The sequence below is a fragment of the Lissotriton vulgaris genome, chromosome 6 (genome assembly GCF_964263255.1).
Source record: "Lissotriton vulgaris chromosome 6, aLisVul1.2, whole genome shotgun sequence".
In the NCBI taxonomy this organism is placed as follows: Eukaryota; Metazoa; Chordata; class Amphibia; order Caudata; family Salamandridae; genus Lissotriton; species Lissotriton vulgaris.
Window position 1 is genome coordinate 992,796,338 of NC_141694.1, and position 18,305 is coordinate 992,814,642.

General features: G+C 44.4%; 1 protein-coding gene across 9 annotated transcripts in view; it reads right to left on the reverse strand.

Annotated features, from left to right (window-relative positions):
* Positions 1–18,305, reverse strand: part of LOC147708315 (protein 4.1-like) — a 1,681,744-nt gene that overhangs the window by 1,464,761 nt on the left and 198,678 nt on the right. The gene's annotated exons all lie outside the window — the stretch shown is intronic.

Consider the following 18,305-nt stretch of genomic DNA (forward strand, 5'->3'; position numbering starts at 1 on the left):
AGGATCTTTTTTTTCCCAAATGATGAAAGCCCCCACCTTTTTTCCTTATTCTACCTTTGTGCTTTCGAGAGAGGAAGACCTGCATTTATTTCAGTCGAAAATGGCTACATTAGCTGCAGCTGCTGGATCTTCTGGACCACCACCACCACCACAAGGACCTCCACAACTTCACAGTGGTGGAGATCAAGAACAGGAGGAGGATGAGGAGGAGAGGAGATTCGTCCCAAAGGACAATATTACCTATAAACCAAAAGAGCACATCATCTGGCAATTTTTTTCAATCCCGAACGACAAAAAAAAAGTCAATGCACCTAAGGCAACCTGCTTAATATGTCATCAGGAGCTGTCAAGGGGGAATCCCAACAAAAAATACTCCTTCTGCAACCACACGATGATCAGACATATGCTTAGAAAGCATCCAAATAACTATGCTAGGGCAGAGGTCAGGGAACTGGCCAGAAACCCTGTCCAATCTTCTGCCAGCACCTCGCAAACTAATGTTTCCACCCCATCGGGACCACAAGTTAGGGAGATATGCTCCATCATACAAACCAAATTTTCCAATTTTAAAATTGTTTGTATTTTTTGTGGACAAACAATATGCTATGGAGAGCAATGCATCACACTTATTAATCGTGCTTGGGATAACCACAAGTGCCCAAGGAAACATTAATTTGTTCCGCTTTTTTTTTTGCTCCTGTTGAGCCCTTTAGAATTCCCTGTTTTTTGTTTCTCCCCTTAAAAAATACAAAAAAAACAAAAAATGTTCAGAAAAGCCAAAAAAAAGAAAAAAATGTTAAAAAACCAATAAAAAAAATATAAAATAACAAAAAGAATAAAAAACAGTTCTTTTTAGAACTACCTCCAATTTCTTAAAAAATGCTATTTTTAAAAAAAAATCTGCCATTCTTTTTTTTCCCCATGGTACGCTCCCGGGTGCGCTCGCCGGTGCGCGTACCGGGTGCTCCCCCCGCGCACATCGAGAAAAAAAATAATGTTTTTTGCCCCGCGGGGCCCTTTTATGGCCCCCCACATCAAACCTAGGGGATCAGAGGGGGGCTACTCTGCCCCTTATGGTCATTTCCCCCTTTGTTTTTGCCACCTCTTGTGTCTCGATCCTACCGAGACACAAGATGGCGGCCGCTCCGGACTGTTTCAAATGTTTACAGACACCCGAGAGCCAATCAGCTTTCTGTGCGCAAGTCGCGTGGTGCGCCCGGAGCGCTCCCCGGTGCGCTGCTATAGATATATATATTTTTTTTAACCTAAATTACTCAAAAACCACTGGAGCACATATCTTGAGACATAGCAAAGGCACATCGGGCTACCAGTCCCTACAATTTTGCCAAGTTGGGTGGAAATCCATTCAGCCGTTCGGGCTAAAAGTGAGGTCGACGGCCCTATGGAAATTAAGATGGGGAAAACACGTTTTGGGACCCCCCTTTTATCTCAGCCCCCGCTTGACGAATCCCCCCCAAACTTTCAGGGAAGGACCGGGGCGCCCCAAGGCCATTTTGAGGAAATTTTCAGGCAGATTCGTCAACCGGCGCCAAAGTTATTCCAAATAGAATTTTGAGATTTAACATTGAAAAAAAATCCTAACTATAACTACCTACTGGCGACCGCCAGTAGGTAATATATGTTTATATAGCGCTGGAATTGCTTCCCGGAGGAGTATCTCTGCGCTTAATTCACCTAGTAGATAGAGAGAAAGGCTCTCAGGATTTTAAAGGAGGAGCTACATTTGAAACAATAAGGTTTTCAGCAATTTCCTAAACGCCAGATGGTTCGTGCAAAGCCTAAGGGTGGCGGGTAGTGTGTTCCAAAGACGTGGGCCCAGATAGGAAAGAGTCTTTCCGCCCAGTCTCGCCCTTCTAATTGGGGGGGATTTGAAGGAGGAACTGATTGCTGGAGCGGAGAGCGCGTGTTGGATTGTAGGGAACAAACTTTTCCGCCAAAAGCCATTTTGGATGATGAAACGGGTTTTGAAATTGACTCGTTGTCGAATCGGTAACCAATGAAGCTGGTCCAGTAGAGTGCGAGAGGGAGATCTGGGGGGGGACATTCAAGATCAGCCTTGCGGCGGTGTTTTGAACCACCTGGAGCCTACAGAGTAAACTGTTGTTGGCAGATATAAGTAACCCGTTACAATAGTCCAGGCGACTGAGCACCAGGGCCTGAACAAGGGTTTTCCGGGAGGAGTCTGGTAGTAATGGAAACACTATTCTGAGTAGTCCAATTACGTGGAAACAGAACCCAGCTGTTTGATTAAGTGTTCTTTTAGAGACAGGCCTTGATCCAGCCGGACACCCAGGTTCTTCACTACCTGCTTAGGGCTGGGGACGGGGCCGCGTTCTAAAGGCCACCAGTCCGAGGTCCACAGCAGGGTGGCCTCCCCAAAGAGCATTACCTCAGTTTTCCCTACATTGCACTGCAGGAAATTCGCGGACATCCATTTGATCTTGCCCTCATACCCTCTGAAAAGGGCTGTTTAACTGCCATAGTTAGTGTCTGGAAAGGGAAGAGGAGCTGAGTATCGTCAGCATAAGACACAGGAATAAATCCATAAGATCTCATAAGGTCCGGCAGGGGCGCCACATATATGTTGAAAAGCGTGGGACTCAAGCACGAACCCTGTGGCACCCCCTTGGTAACCGCAAAAATAATAGTTGATGGACATAATGCAGAACAATGTCATACATTCACCCCAGTACAGAGATCTGGACCTAAATCCAGTTCAGACATGGCCATATGCAAATCAACCTTGACCCTGTGCCTCATGGGAACAGTCCAGCCCGAACTGCCAAGCCATGTCTTTCCTGGACCGGAATCAAGCATCCTAGGACCGATTTTTGGCTATCAACCGTCTTCAGCCAGGATAGCTTGACTCCATTGGTGTGGAGAGCATGGGACTCACGTCTGAGCATACCCATCCCACTCAGGGTGACAAATGCAAAAATAACAGTTGATGGACAGAATGCAGAACAATGTCATACATTCACCCCAGTACAGATATCTGGGCCTAAATCCATCGTTTTTTGCACTCCACACGACCCCAGTTCAGACATGACCATATGCAAATCAGCCTTCACCCTGTGCCTCATGGGCACAGTCCAGCCCGAACTGCCAAGCCATGTCTGTCCTGGACCGGAATCAAGCATCCTAGGACCAGTTTCTGGCTATCAACCGTCTTCAGCCAGGATAGCTTGACTCCAGTGGTGTGGAGAGCATGGGACTCACGTCTGAGCATACCCATCCCACTTGGGGTGACAAATGCAAAAATAACAGTTGATGGACAGAATGTTATGTTATGTTAAGATGAATTTGTCAAGCGCACTTACACCATAGGTTTCTTGGCGCTGTTCCTACATTAGCCGCTATGGGGGTCCAGTTTAAACAGTTTGTCCAAAGAGCCAAGTTTTTAAGGCTTTTCTGAATCCCAAGAGACTATCACAGTTCCTGACAGAGTGGGAATGAGTTCCAAAGTCTGGGGGCCAAATAGGCAAACCTACGCCCGCCTAGTCGTTTTAATTCGATTGATGGAATAGACAAAAGGTGAAGATGTGCGGAACGAAGATTGCGTGTGGGGATATGTCTCGAGATTAAGCTGATAAAGAAATTTAGGACTGGTGCAATGCAAAGCCTTAAAAATTATACAGCCCGATTTCAATGCGGAGCGTTGCGCCATAGGTAGCCAATGTAAAGTGCGCAGTAACATCCTGGCAGACTGCTATCTTGGCTGCCTAGAGATCAACCTCGCCGCCTGATTCTGAATTATTTGTAGGCAGTTTACCAGACCAAGAGGGAGGCCGGTATATAGAGAATTGGACAAGTCAAGGCGGGAGAGAACCAGCGCAATCACCACCTGGATCAAAGCTTGATGAGATAACAGATTGGCGATCTTTCTTATTTTTCGTAGTTGGAACAGAGAGGAAGATATGACCGTGCCCACATGGCCCCTCAAGGAGAGATCGGAGTCTATGGTCACTCCAAGACTTTTCACTGATGGGGACGGAACAGTAGTGGGGCCTAATTCGCCCGGCCAAAAGTGAGGTCCCCAACTAGTGAGACTCCTCCCAGGCAACACCAATTCGGTTTTCCCGGGGTTAAGCTTTAGTTGGTTCTGGTCCATCGAACCTTGATTATGCAGCATTGTAGCTTGGAATTCAACGGCCGCATTTTGGGAGTCTAGCTTAAAGACCAACTGAAGGTCGTCGGCATAGTTGAATACAGTTGCATTCCTAGCCTTGAGTGAGTGAATCAGGGGGCGAATGTACAGATTGAACAACAATGGGGATAAGGATGAACCCTGAGGAACTCCGCATGAGGTAGCCAGGTATGGGGCCGTGTAATTCCCAAGACACACCGCCTGAGTTCTACCTGTCAAGAAGGATTTTATCCACCCATGTGCTGTTCCCCGGATCCCCGCTTGTTCGACACGGTGCATTAGGATGTTATGATTGACCGTGTCGAACGCGGTCGACACATCTAACAGCACAAGTGCCTGCGGGGTTCCCTTGTCAGCGTTGGCTCTTAGTGTGTCCATCACCGCCAGAATGACTGATTCTATAGAGTGGGCAGGCCGGAAGCCGGCCTGGTTCGGTTCTAGGTAGTTGGAATTTTCAATGAACTTAGACAAGCATCTAGCCACATGGGCCTCCAATATCTTTGAAAGATAGGGGAGGAGAGAGATCGGGCGGTAGTTGGCAGAGACGGAAGGATCTGCTCCTGGTTTCTTGAGCCGGGGGGATTAACGCGGCCTTTTTAATAGCAATAGGCACTTCCCCTTTGCTCCGAGATTCATTAAGAAGGGGTAGGAGACTGTGCGGTAAGGCCGAGAAAACTTCCCTCAAAATAGCGGGGGGACAGCAGTCTTTGGGAGAGCCCGACTTGACTCGAGACATTAGTTCAAGTAGGATATCAGGAGCAATTTCCATGAGTTGATCTATGATAAATGGATTATCAGGATTAGCCCCAGGGGGTTCATCATGGGCTGCCGAGGGAATACTAGCCCTGATGATTTCAATTTTTTCCACAAAGAAGCTGTTCAGTGCGTTACACCGCTCTTGAGTAGGGACCAGGCAGGGGGTGATTCTGTCTTCGCTACGGAGGTCATTAACAATCCTAAAGATTTCTTTAGATTTGTTTGGAGCAGCGAGCACCTTTGTGGAGAAATATAAGGCAGCCAACAGGGCATTCTTGTAGTCCCTGCGAGCAGTGAGATAAAGTAGTCTTTCATCACTGGCGTAATTGCGCCTCCATTTCCTTTCTGACGGACGTAGAAGTAGTTTTTGTGATTTCAGATCTGCAGTGAACCATTTGTGGGCTTCGGCCTGTCTCGCCCGGGAGAATTTGATGAGAGGGGCATGGATGTCACTAGCAGCTAGTAGCCAGTTAGAAATACCCCTTTTCATAGAGTCGACATTAATATTAGTGTCAGCAGGAGGAAGGGAGCTGGCTATGGTAGCCATGAAATCCTGGGTGGCGAGCGTTTTCCATTTTCTGGCCATGCCTCCTGCAACCTTCGATGGCTCAACCCTACCATTAAAAGTAACTGTGAATTCGATTAAGTAATGATCCAACCAAATACATGGAGAGATGAGCGGGGGTGACAGTTCGATATTATGCGACCATATTTGGTCCAAGATATGGCCTTTTATGTGCGTGGGAGCCGAGATATGTTGGACCAAGTTTAAATTCGAAAGCGTTTCAGTCAGTTCTGCCGACTGAGTCCCTCCCCCTTCGTCGTTGAACCAGTAATTCAGGTCTCCAATGAGCATGATTCTAGCGTGGTTCATTGCAAGATTAGCTATCTGTTCGCTAAGAGAAAGGGGAAGAGGGAATAGGCTGAGTTTGTATCTAAGTTGATGACCATATTCTCAACCTCGGTAAGGATCAAAGAGTACAATTTGTTGAAGTTATGGCATTTATTTATAATGGCAGCAACTCCCCCTCCCGCCTTCTCTGCCGGCCTATTAACTGATAGAATGTAATAATCAGCAGGAAGAGCAGCTAAGATGTCGGGGGTGCAGTCGGGAGTGAGACACATCTCGGAGAGCAGCAGGACGTCTGGTTTCGCTGACGTCAACAGTAAAAAAATGTCTAGTTGATGCCTCACCAGCGAGCGGGTAATAAGACACATGACCCGCAGGGAAGTCGAGTTAGGTTTTGTAGGTGACTCAGCGGTTTGAGGGGAAGGAGCAGGGTAATCCGGTCCATGATGTCTGATGGAAGACCGGATTCATATTGCACAGGAGATCTAAGCTCATCTGAACAATAAGCCATAATTTGACCAGGGTTTGTGGCCCCTGGGCCCGAGCTGGCGCAGACGGGCTTGCCTATGGCGCTCCCGCGTAGCCGGCGCGCCCGCTACGCGCGCCCGCTGCGCTCCCGCGTGCTTATGCACATTTATACGTGCACTGACCCTGCCTCTAAGCTCCGCCCTGCTCTAGCTGATTGGCTAAGGCCGCTGGAAGGGTGTCGGGCAGTGTAACAGATCGATTCTAGTGCCCCACGCGATTCGGTAAGTCAATTTTAAAAACACAGTATTTCACATCTACTAAAAATTCCCACAATTTTCCTAACACAGTTTAATTTCCAATTTTAATGTAGCCCAAACAGAACGGCCCGCGCGTCAGCAAGCAAGTAGTAGCTGGCCCCTCGCGTACTTCCTCCTTTTGAGGTCTGACCCCGCAGAACAATGTCTTACATTCACCCCAGTACAGAGATCTGGGCCTAAATCCATCGTTTTCTTGCACTCCACACCACCCCTGTTCAGACATGGCCATATGCAAATCAGCCTTGACCCTGTGCCTCATGGAAACAGTCCCCCGAACTGCCAAGCCATGTCTTTCCTGGACCGGAATCAAGCATCCTAGGACTGGTTTCTGGCTATTAGCCGTCTTCAGCCAGGATAGCTTGACTCCAGGGGTGTGGAGAGCATGGGACTCACGTCTGAGCATACCCACCCCATTTGGGGTGACAAATGCAAAAATAACAGTTGAAATGTAATGTAATGTAAAAACTCATTTCTATAGTGCTACTACCACTGCATGGAGCAACTTGGTGCTCAAGCCAACCCAGCTCGAAAGGGTTGGTGGACTGAGAGCAACACAAAGCACATTACACACTAAACACTCTACACCAAAGCCCTGCATGCAGCATCAGTAAGGGAAAAGATCCAAGTTTTCAAGGATTTCCTGAATTGGCTCTCCTTGGACACGAGTCGAAGCTGAAGTGGCAATTTGTTCCAAGCCCTAGAGCCCAGAACAAAAAGAGATTTTCCACCTTTAGTGGCAAGTCTAAATCTGGGGGTTACCAGGAGATGTTGGTTAGCCGACCTCAAACAACGTGCTGGCTGATAGTGTTTGAAGCCCTTAACCAGGTATCTGGGTCCTCGAGACTGGAAAGCTCGAAAGGTGATTACAAGCACCTTAAACAATACACGCTTGTGTATGGGTAGCCAGTGGAGAGTTTTTAGTGCGGCCGAGGCAGATGACTTTTTGGGCCACCGAAGTACTAAACGGGCAGTGGCATGCTGGACTAACTGCAACTTGTGAAGCACTATTTTGTTGGTCCCTGCATACAGGCTGTTGCAGTAATCCAGTCTAGATGTTATCAAGGCCACTGCCACAGTTTTCCTGGCGGTGAGAGGAAGAAGATCAAAAAACTTCTTTAGTGATCTAATGATGTGAAAACACATTACAGCCACCGCTACCGCTTGCTGTTTAAACAATAAATGGTCATCAAACTTGATGCCCAAATTGCGGGCAGATAAGATGGTATTCGGCGGGGCTTCAGCATCCTCGGGCCACCATTGTGTAAGCAAGATAGAGTCAGTGGCCTTGGAACTCTGTGGTGACACAAAAGGGCAACATATAGGGCTATTTGTCTTGATAATTTTATAGGTAAACAAAAGGGAGAGTAAGGGAATAAATTCACAAAGGTGAATGGAGAGTATTCCTAGTTCCCTGGGTTTCAGTATCAAACAAACATTAGAGGAGTACCATCAGAAATTGCTCAAAAAAGCACTCCGTGTGGGATGACTACAAAAGAGTAAGAAGAGAGTCCTTTTATTTATAAAACCCCTCAGTCTCCAACCTGGTTGGTGACATGCTTCATCATCGGGGTACACCCTGATAGCCGAGTGCCATCAGGGTGTGCTTCGACACCTGAACTACAGTGGAGCTGGTATTTGTGTGAGTGGTGTAAACAAAAAAGTGTTAAAAATTGTCCTGGTATAACTTGTGTGAAATACAAATTTATTCTCAAGCTACTAGACAATATTAAAAGGAAGTGTATGGATACAATAAGGTATGTTATGACCATGTGTATCACTATGTGCTAGGTCTACATGTTTCAACCCGTTTGGTGGAAAATACCGGGTTTTCTTCAGGACCGTAGGAAAATGGGTGGTCAGGGCACACTAACGTCCTGCCAGTCATAGATTCCTTAAACCTACTGACAAAAATCTGTCGTAGGAAAAGATCTCGAACCCGAGTGGGCGAGAGAAAAGCAAAAAGACCTGTTGGAGAGAAAAGGAAAAAGTCACGAGTATACCCGTTACAAGCCTGTAACGAAGTGCCGTGCTGACTCTCACGTGTCTGCTTACTTACTGTGCATCCCATTCAGAGCAGATTAGGATCGGTCGTGTTATGCAAGGCTACCCACCATTAACTACTCATGATGGTGCTTACATGTGTTTTAATAAACACGTACTAAGACAAAGCCTATTTGAGGCTCAAACTGGCACACTTCAATTGTGGCATGCTCAGTGATCAATAAGTTGTTATTTTATCGGTCAGAAACACTTATCAATTAATTGTGCGTGGCTCGATTTCTCACATTGACACTAGCGTGAGATAACGACGACGTGTGGTGCATTCTTTATCCTTTCGTTCATTCAGTCACACTAGACAGACACACAATCAACACACATAAAAAGACCAAAGGTGAACAGGGCTTACTCCTGCTCCGGGTCTTAAGGCTTCACGGGGTGGAGGGAAGGTTGGCCTCTCAAAGGGACATATTCTAAGGTGGGGAGAAATGGAAGGAAGTTTGTCAAAGATACAGGCTGGCGGGAGGTTACCCGACACCTGGTCGGCACCCGGGCCATCTGAGATTCGATTACTTACAGTATCGTAGAGGATCAGTGGCAGTGTACCTACTCGCCTCTCCAAGCCGCCCCGCTAACGAATAACGCCGGCCGGCATGATTAATAGAATTAGACTGGCTTCCGGGGTGGGCGGGGTGACGTGATTCACGAGCGTACTGACGTGGTGTTCAGTACGTCTGGTTGGTAAAAATAGTGATAGGACAAAGAGCTCGGATTGAGCTCAGGTCGCTAGGCAACATAAAACTAAACAAGTTGACTCGGGTAGGCTCCGGTATTAACTTAAAAAAGAGCCAGGGAGCATGATATTAAGTGTATAAAGGTATGGCAATATCCACGGGAACATGGACACTTTAAGGAAACTAACTGTTTGCTAGGGGAAATAAATAAGAATCTAAAGAAGGGTAACTAATTTACATGGAAATACAAGGAAATGAAGTAGTTGTTGCTATTCAATCGGTAAAGTAAAGGACAACAGCACATCAGTAATAATTACTGCGAGGACCGCATATAGCGTCAGAGGCAGGGTGTTTACAATAGATTAATCAGAGGATACTTGTCATGTCAATAGAGCACCACTTCACATGACGTTGCCCCAAGGAATATTGTCATTGAGTCCTGTGACATGTGTGGATAATCTATCCATCTCTGTTCCTTCTCGTACAGGCGTTTCTGCATGTTAGGTCCAAGGGTGATCTGTTCGATCACTGTCCATCTCATGTCGTTCGGCGTGTAATTGTGTTCACGGAAGTGGTCAGTCAATTTTGTGGCACTTTTTCTACAACGGATTGTGCTGCGATGTTCGCAAATCCGTTGCTTTATCTTTCTTGTTGTCATCCCTATATATCGTTTGTTGCAGGTACACTCAATTAGATAGACAACGTTGCAGCTGTTGCAGTTCGTGTGAGATTGTTGTCTCCACACTTTGCCAGTTTCAATATTCAGAGTTTTGGTGTTGCTTGTTAAGTGGCATACGCTGCAGTTGCCACAGCGAAAATGCCCAGTGACATCGGGTAGGCCCCAAACTTTAGTAATTGATTGGCTATCGGTTGGCTTCCTTGTTCTGGGCCTAGTATTCACCAGTGTGTCTTTTAGGCTAGGTGATTTCTTATAAGAGAACATTGGCTTTTCCCAATGGAGATTACCAGTGCTGAGAATCGACCAATGTTTATTGATGCTTTTGGACACCTGGTTGGAGATGGCATTAAAGGTGGTAACACAGGTGAGTGGTATTGTGTTTCCTGCGGATGGTATTTTCTCCAGGAGGGCTTCTCTTGGCTGGTTCCTAGCTCGCTTCTGGCATTTATTTATGATTTTTGCTGGGTACCCTCGTACCAGTAGCTTTTCAGTTAGATCAGAGGCTTGTTTTTTGTATTCAGTCAGCTTGCTACAATTGCGCCTCAGTCTCAAAAATTGTCCATAGGGGAGATTTTCCCTAAGTCGCCGAGGATGAAAGCTTTCGAATTTGAGAAGGTTATTCTTGGCGGTAGGCTTATAGTGGGCTCTGGTCTCCAGATGCTCATTCTCCTTCGTGATGACTACATCAAGGAACACTATCTCTTTTTTGTCGAAGCAGTGAGTGAACCTTAAGTTCTGATCACAAGTATTGATCCAGGTCGTGAACTCCATCAGCTGGTCAATCGGTCCTTGCCAGATAGCAAGGACATCATCAATATAACGTTTCCAGAATGGTATATTGTCCTTGAATGGGTTCTGGTTGCTCAAGATGAACTTCAGTTCAAAATCATGGACATAAAGTCCTGCCATGTTTGGAGCAAAAACACTCCCCATTGATGTACCCCCTGTTTGCAAGTAGAGGGACCCTTCGAATTCAAAATAGTTACGCTTTAATGCTAATTTAGCACATTCGATAATGAACGCTGGGTGTCTTGTATGTCCAGCCCATGTCTCCCAATGTATTTTCCAGGACAGATATTGTGTCGTCTTGTGGTATACTTGTATACAGGCTTTCTATGTTAAAGCTGAGTAAGATTGTATTTTCATCAACGTCGATTTCCTGTAGAAGACTCAATAGACTTTTAGTGTCTTGTAAATAGGTTGATGTGGCTTGCACAATGGACTTAAGAAAGAAGTCACAAAATCTGGACAGCGGTTCCAATAGGGAGCCGATGCCTGAAACAATAGGACGACCTGGCGGTGGTAGTTTCCCTTTATGCATTTTAGGCAAGGTGTAGAAATAAGGTATCTTGCATTCAGTGTTGCATAAGTAGTCTGCCTCCTGTTTGGATATTTTTCCCAGCATTTCCGCAGTTTCATTAGTCCTTTTATTTCTGATTGGAGTTCCAGGGTGGGATCTGATTGCAGGATCTGGTAGTTTTTTGTGTCGTTCAGCAGGCGCTGGCACTCCTCGCGGTATGCGCTTGTGTCCATGACTACTAGTCCGCCCCCTTGTCGGCGGGTTTTATAGTAATGCTATCGCAGGTGCGGAGATCTGTTAGTGCAGTACACTCTGCTCTGCTCATGTTATGGAACTGTGAAGTGTTGCTCATTTTTTCCACATCAATGTCAAAGGTTTTGCATCAAAGGTTAATGTTTGTCTTTAATTCTTGACCCAAGAGCTTAGTGCATTGATGGCAGGAGGAAGCCACCTAAATGTTCCGTTTTTTTCGGTCTTGTGGTTCCAAGATCACCTCTTGGTGAGCCATAGCAAGGCATCTGTCTCGAGCCTCCAAAGGCTTGCCCTCCGCTACAAAGTGTTGAAAGTGCCAAAGGAAAAGCAAAATACCTTGTGATAAAGAGAGTGAAAACATTGTCACCGGAGGGGATAGAGGAAATGCATAAAGGGAGAGGGCATGTCCTGGAAGGGTGTGCCACTCAGGAGGAAGCAATGGTCTGTAGTGATGGACAGTTAATGATATGAGTGAAAGGGCACCCTCCCCCCTACAGGCCACGTGTTCTCGCGAAGGGACTTGTTGAGAGGAGGTGCTGGAGGAACAAAGGTCATGCGGTACTGGTATGATCTTGTTGGTGCATAATACGTCCAGCTTAAATATAATCACTACATACAACTAAGAGGAAGTCTAAATGCACCTTTTACATTTAATTTGAAGTGGCAGATTCAACTGACTTTGGTAATTCACACACTGCAATCGGACGCAGCCTTGGCTGCAGTGCTTAGAGATCCTTTATCATCGTACACAGAAAAAACAAATTAGAGGAACATTGTCTGTAGGTGCCACTTGTTCTACAGATGACATGCCTTGCCTATTCTATGAGAGATAGAGGCTTGTGTTGAAATAGCCCTTCTAATGTTTCAGGAACATTATTCACACTCAGTGTTGTGTACCAGACTGTTGCTGCCCTGAGGGTGCATCTGGCTGTGGGCCCTAACCATGATTGTGAGCATCCAGTGTGTCTCTCTATAATGGAAGACAGCAGGAAGGTTTGCCATTTTTCTCAGAGAAATATACTGAACATTTCTGTGTACTAGGAGATTATGGCAGGTTCAGGAGATTGTACTTAAACAGCAGTTTGTGTAAAACCCTATGTATTCAAATCTTCCTCTTTTTTAAATGAAATATTTTTAAATAGTCTAGACAACTCTAAAATAATTTCAGAGTGCTTTCATATTGTAGTTGCCGTTTTATGTATATATTTGAAAGGGGAATGATTTTAATGATTATTTAAATCCAACTTGGTATGAAAATTCTGGCCAGACCAATGGTCACAGTGTCAAGCGTCTTGAAATACCTTGGGTAGTTAATGTATCTGTGCCAAAGTCGTGCTTGATTGCTTGTAACATTATACCTCACACATTTGTATTCTAAGTCAGATATCTTAGTGGGTTAATGCTTTTGTTACAGATATTCGTGTGTAAATATTCCCAGTCTATCTAAAGGCCCCTTGTAATTAGCAATGGAGTAGGTGGTGGTGAGGCTGCTGACCTGGATTCAGTGTCTTCCAACATCTTCTTGACTTATCCTGGTTCCTGTTAACCTTTCAATTGTTATCACCCTTTAAGTCATCGCAATGTGTTGTCCTGTCACATTCCAGTGGGTGAGGAGACAACTCCTAAGGCAATCAATGAACTACAAGTCATCCAAATGTTTAAGGGTTTGCTTGATTAGTAGAAAATCTATCTCAAGCCACAATTGCACATCACCCTACAACAACAGTACACATGAGACATAATTCCGGTCACCATCATATGCACACTAACACTAAAAGCTATACAGTTGTCCAAATGTTTGCACCTTCAGTGGTAAATCAGTTCAGGTTATACTGACAAATAATCAAACTATATTTCAATTGTGCAAAAGTTAGATTAAACTGATGACTTCTAATACTGGCATCAAAGTCACATAATTTGAAAAGATAGAGTAAAACATAACTACTTGAAGCCAAGCAATGGACAACTGTATACCACAGCAAAATGACAAACAGCAATTTCCTTCTGCATGGATTCCCACACATAATCGTTACACCTTTAAATTAGGAATATCAGTTTAATATTTTCCACTAAAAGGGTGAAGGAAAGTTTCCTTGATGTGTAGGTTGCGACACTGTACAAGGGTTTTATGGCTGAGGTAGTTTAAACATGTTTTTTGTTAGAATATTGTGTTCCATATCTCATCTTTCACCTAGGCTTATCTTCCCCAGCGCTCTCTTCTACCAGCTATGGGCTGCTGATGAGTCTGGGCAACAAAAAGACCTGCTCTTTCTTGCTGCCTACCTTAAGCTTGGTCTGCTGATGCTGGTTAAGGGCTTATGCTAGCCTACTCTCCTTGACATCTCGGCCATACATTGCTGTGAGATGGACAGGACTAGTTTGAACAACATAGTCTGGACTATTTAACCGAGACGCTAGGCTGACTAGGCTTATATTTTTAAATACCCCTAACCCCATTCATCACCACCTTCCGTGGCACGAGAACACCCTATCCAATTTAGGTGGGTACACCATTTTCCTAGTTGGGAAATCTCAAACTTGCACCCCCTAACGTTACTGGCTAAGATATTCCACTGTACATACTGTGCCCAAAGGTTGTTCTTTACTATGTTGATCAGATGATATAGCATTTGAAGCATGTAATCATGTAGTATATCCTTGTTAGCAGGTGTGAGGTATGCACTTGGGTTCACTGAACTCTTGTCCCAGTGGCATCTATCTTCTCTAGTCCTTGATTTGGATTCCTAGATCCCCTAGCTCCAACCTGCGCTTCTGTTCAGGAATAGGCCACAGGTAGCAATGAAACATGGAAGCCAAGAATAACGGCAGACTTGCTATTTATTATTATTTTTTTACAGTTTTTTTGTAATGGGGCCACATTCCAACACAGAATACAAATACCAATGTTAATTCATATATGGTTTGTCCTTCTCTATCTCGGGACAGTTATATAAAAATAATGGACTGCAATGCAGCCCAAAGTGATTCTCAGTATTTGCGATTCATTCAATTATTCCACACATCACTTTTTATTTTTCACAGTGAACCACCTTAAGTGGAAAAGCTAACACTGACTTGGATATTATAGCTTGCTGTGCAAGGAGTCAACCTCACGGAATAGCCAAACCATACCTTGATTGCTCGTTTGGTTGCAGAAGGGACTTGACCTAGCAATGTGGACTTAATTGTGCATTTTGGGGGCGGGTTCCAGATCTGCCAGTGCACAGTGAGCTAAATAGATGGACTGAAATTCTGCATAGAGTAATTAACAGTGGCTGAGATTCATTCATCCAATCCATCACTTTTTGCTCCAGAATAAAGAGGAGTACACAAATGGAAAGGTGGACAGATGAGAAGCAGGGACTCTTTGATCCTGACTAGACTACCAAATTCTCAGTCTGTACAATGGTGGTGGCAATAGCTCTGCTTGGCCCAACAGGCTTCAGTGAGTCATGTTAACTTCTTCCACCTATACGAGACTCAGAGACATAGACTGAGGTGCATGCACGCTTCAGAGATACCAGCAGTTGCTAACACCTCTCCAAATGTACCCTGTAATACAAATACCATAAATTAACATGGTCTATAAACAATCATATTGGGTATATCTTGAGTGTAGTGGACTGACCACTTACCAACTTTTCTGGTGCTATTGACCCCATGGCATCCATCACAACTTCAACAGACTTTGATATTCGCCTAGGTGTTGAAGTTTTAAAGTGCAGAGTGTAAAGGATTAGCTAAAGCTACCAACTAGGACAAGGGCCTTGCAAAACGTCTCCCACATATGTCAGCCATAGCTGAGTGAGAAATGCTGGAGATGTGACATGCACATGACACACTGGTAGGACAGAGCTATTTTGTTCACGTATCTAGCTACACACCTGTGAGGAGGGCCGTTGCCTGAATTTGCCGTGGGCAGAAACTTGGTAGAAATCACATCTCCCTTTCATGATTTCACAGAGCTCTCCTTTAGTATTTTAAAGAGATGACTTAGAAACGCATTTAGGAGTGCAGAAAGTATTACCACACTAGTTCTCTTTTCCTTACGCTGATGGAGCAAGGATTTGCACATAAGCAACCTGCTCGGATATAATCCTCTCATATAACCTCGTAATAAATTACTAATAACGTTTGTAGTACTAATTTTACACTACATTTTACATTTACTAGAAAAGGGGGAAGCTTGCCTATGTGTTTTACTAACAAGTAACCAGAGTGCAACTAAAGATGGCTGCTAACGCAGGAAAATGAACTGCGCATGTGTCAACTGCATGACGTCGTAAAGCTTGGAGGGAAGGCTTTGATTCCGCGCAATGACAGTTAAAATGGCCGCTTAAGAACTCACATGTTAAGCATCCGAAAATTGCGTTACATACTAAGTTCTAATGCATAAATAGTCTTTTTAATTAAATGGGATTAGAGTAGAGATAAGTGGTATACAGTGAAAATATTTTATTTGAATCTAATATCATGTCTTATTGACTTCTATGTTAGTTCGTATTTGGGCCTTAAAGAAAGCTTAGGGCATACCCCCATGTAACACCCATCCGCATGCGCGGTAGAGACCACTCTGGAGTCATGAGCTAAAGTCTTAGAACCCGATCAAGGACACCCTTTCCACATGTCCTGGGAACCAACATCCTGAAGACTCAGTGAGCAACTGTACAAACTGTATACATTGTTGATAATGCATTATGACCATGGGTGGGAAATAAAGCTTGGGAGAAACAAATTAATGGGCGGGAACATAAGACAAAGGTCTCAAACTACGCATGGTGTGATGATCATCCCCTCGGCTTGTCCAATCAGAATTAGGAGTCTAAGGTTGAAACATTTAGGGGTGGTACATGCCATTAAGAAGGTATAATTGTGGTTGTTAGTTAGATTAGGAGGCTCAATCGCTGCCAGAATGCTGAGAGATAGAGATGCTGTCTGATTGCTGATCAAAATACCTATTGAAGCAGACTTAGAATTTTCAAGCAAATAAAACTAGAAAGAGGATCGCAGAAGAACCGAGGAGGTAATAGAATTAGAAAGAAGATTGCGGAACAATCGAGGAGGAAATTAGAATCAGAGAGGGGTGAGACGCAGGTGTCGAATCCAGACCTGTCCTGTCCTGAACCGGTCACCTGAATTATTTTCTAAGAGGCCCACAACTCTTGGCCAGAGGGGTCTGATCTTGCACCATCCAAGGTAAATATAAATCTGTGTATAGTGTCAAAGTGCCTTTTCTCTCTATCCTCTTTCCCTGAGGTACTGGTCATTGAAATTATAGTTTAATTTAGATAAATCGAATCTTACCTCTTCAGAATGATGGAGTTAACACTGTAATTTGCCTTTGATTCTCAAGGTAAAATTCAGATAAACCTTTAAAACTTATCAGAGTCTATGGTTATTTAATGAACAAAACAGGTAAACGCTTTATGGTCATAATTACCAAATATAATCAACTAAAATAGATCCAGTTGTATAGAAAGGGCTTAGTATTAAATAGGCTCAAGACTGAGAAGCAAACGGACATATAGAATTAGCCCTAAAATTGATCCCCAGCGGGGTTTCATCGACCAGATAAGGAGCGAGTGTGGTTTATGGGCCCGAATGAGTATTTAGGGAATATTGTCCGCAGGTTGGTGTCTCGCTGGATCAACGCTTACATGCATTCGTATGTAATCCTTGAAATGTTCCAACTATCTATTAGTAAAAGTTCAGAGAGTACACTGTCCTTTCTATTTGTATTAAGTATTATGTGAATAGTCCCTGAATTCTATACTTATATTCCCATTTTGGATGATTTAAGGTTAATTCACAAAGGCATGCAAGAGCATGTAAAATACAACTAAATAGTACTAAATTGTACTCCAAAATTAGTTTGTGAATTAGCCCCTTTGTCACCATAAAGACAGAATGCAAACTGGCTCCTGGTCATGGAATTCAGGCATATGCTAAAATCTAAGGTTCAGGATGCATACGACAAATGAGGTTATCCAGAAACGATGTCTTTACTCCGATATGACAAACAGGAGATCAGGCGAAACACTTTATTCTGGAACGTAGAGGTAGGCATACTAGTCAGGAAGGGAACAGCAGGGTGGACCCACCAGCTGTGGGCAAGTACTGAGCAAACACAAGGAGAATATGGATGAAGCACTTACATACACTCACCGCCAGTCACAGATCAGAGTTGAATCCATCAACCTTCTTTAGCTCAATTCAAAACCCCAGGTCAGGACCCAGTCATATGCAAATCAGTCCAACCCGAACTACCTGTGTTTGCTTTTTTTGCCCTAAATCAGCAGGGTATGCCCAGATGTGGGTCCCTTGCTCACTATGCCACTGGATTCAAGCTAGCCTGGCTGTTGAGGGTTGTTACACCGAAATCGGTTCCAGGATGCTTGTTTCTGGTCCAATGAAGATCTGGCTAGGAAGTTCAGCCTGGACTGTTCCCATGAGGAACAGGGTCAAGACTGATTTGCCTATGGATGGGTCTGAACTGAGGTTGCCCAGTAAGGTAAAGAACGATGATGGATTCAACCCAGATCTGTGACTGGGGTGAGTGTCTGAAAAGTTTCAGCACTCAGTCCATCATCTCCTTGTGTTTGCTCTATATGTAATTGCCATCTTCTGACAAATACATTTAGCCAATGTGCTACATTCCTGAAAGGACATTTTTGGCCTAAAAGTAACCCTACAATGCTATATTCGTATTCTGTTATCCTTCAGAATGTAAGTCTCCTTTAACATAATATTTGACCATTTTTCTTCCAATACCTTTCTGTTAAT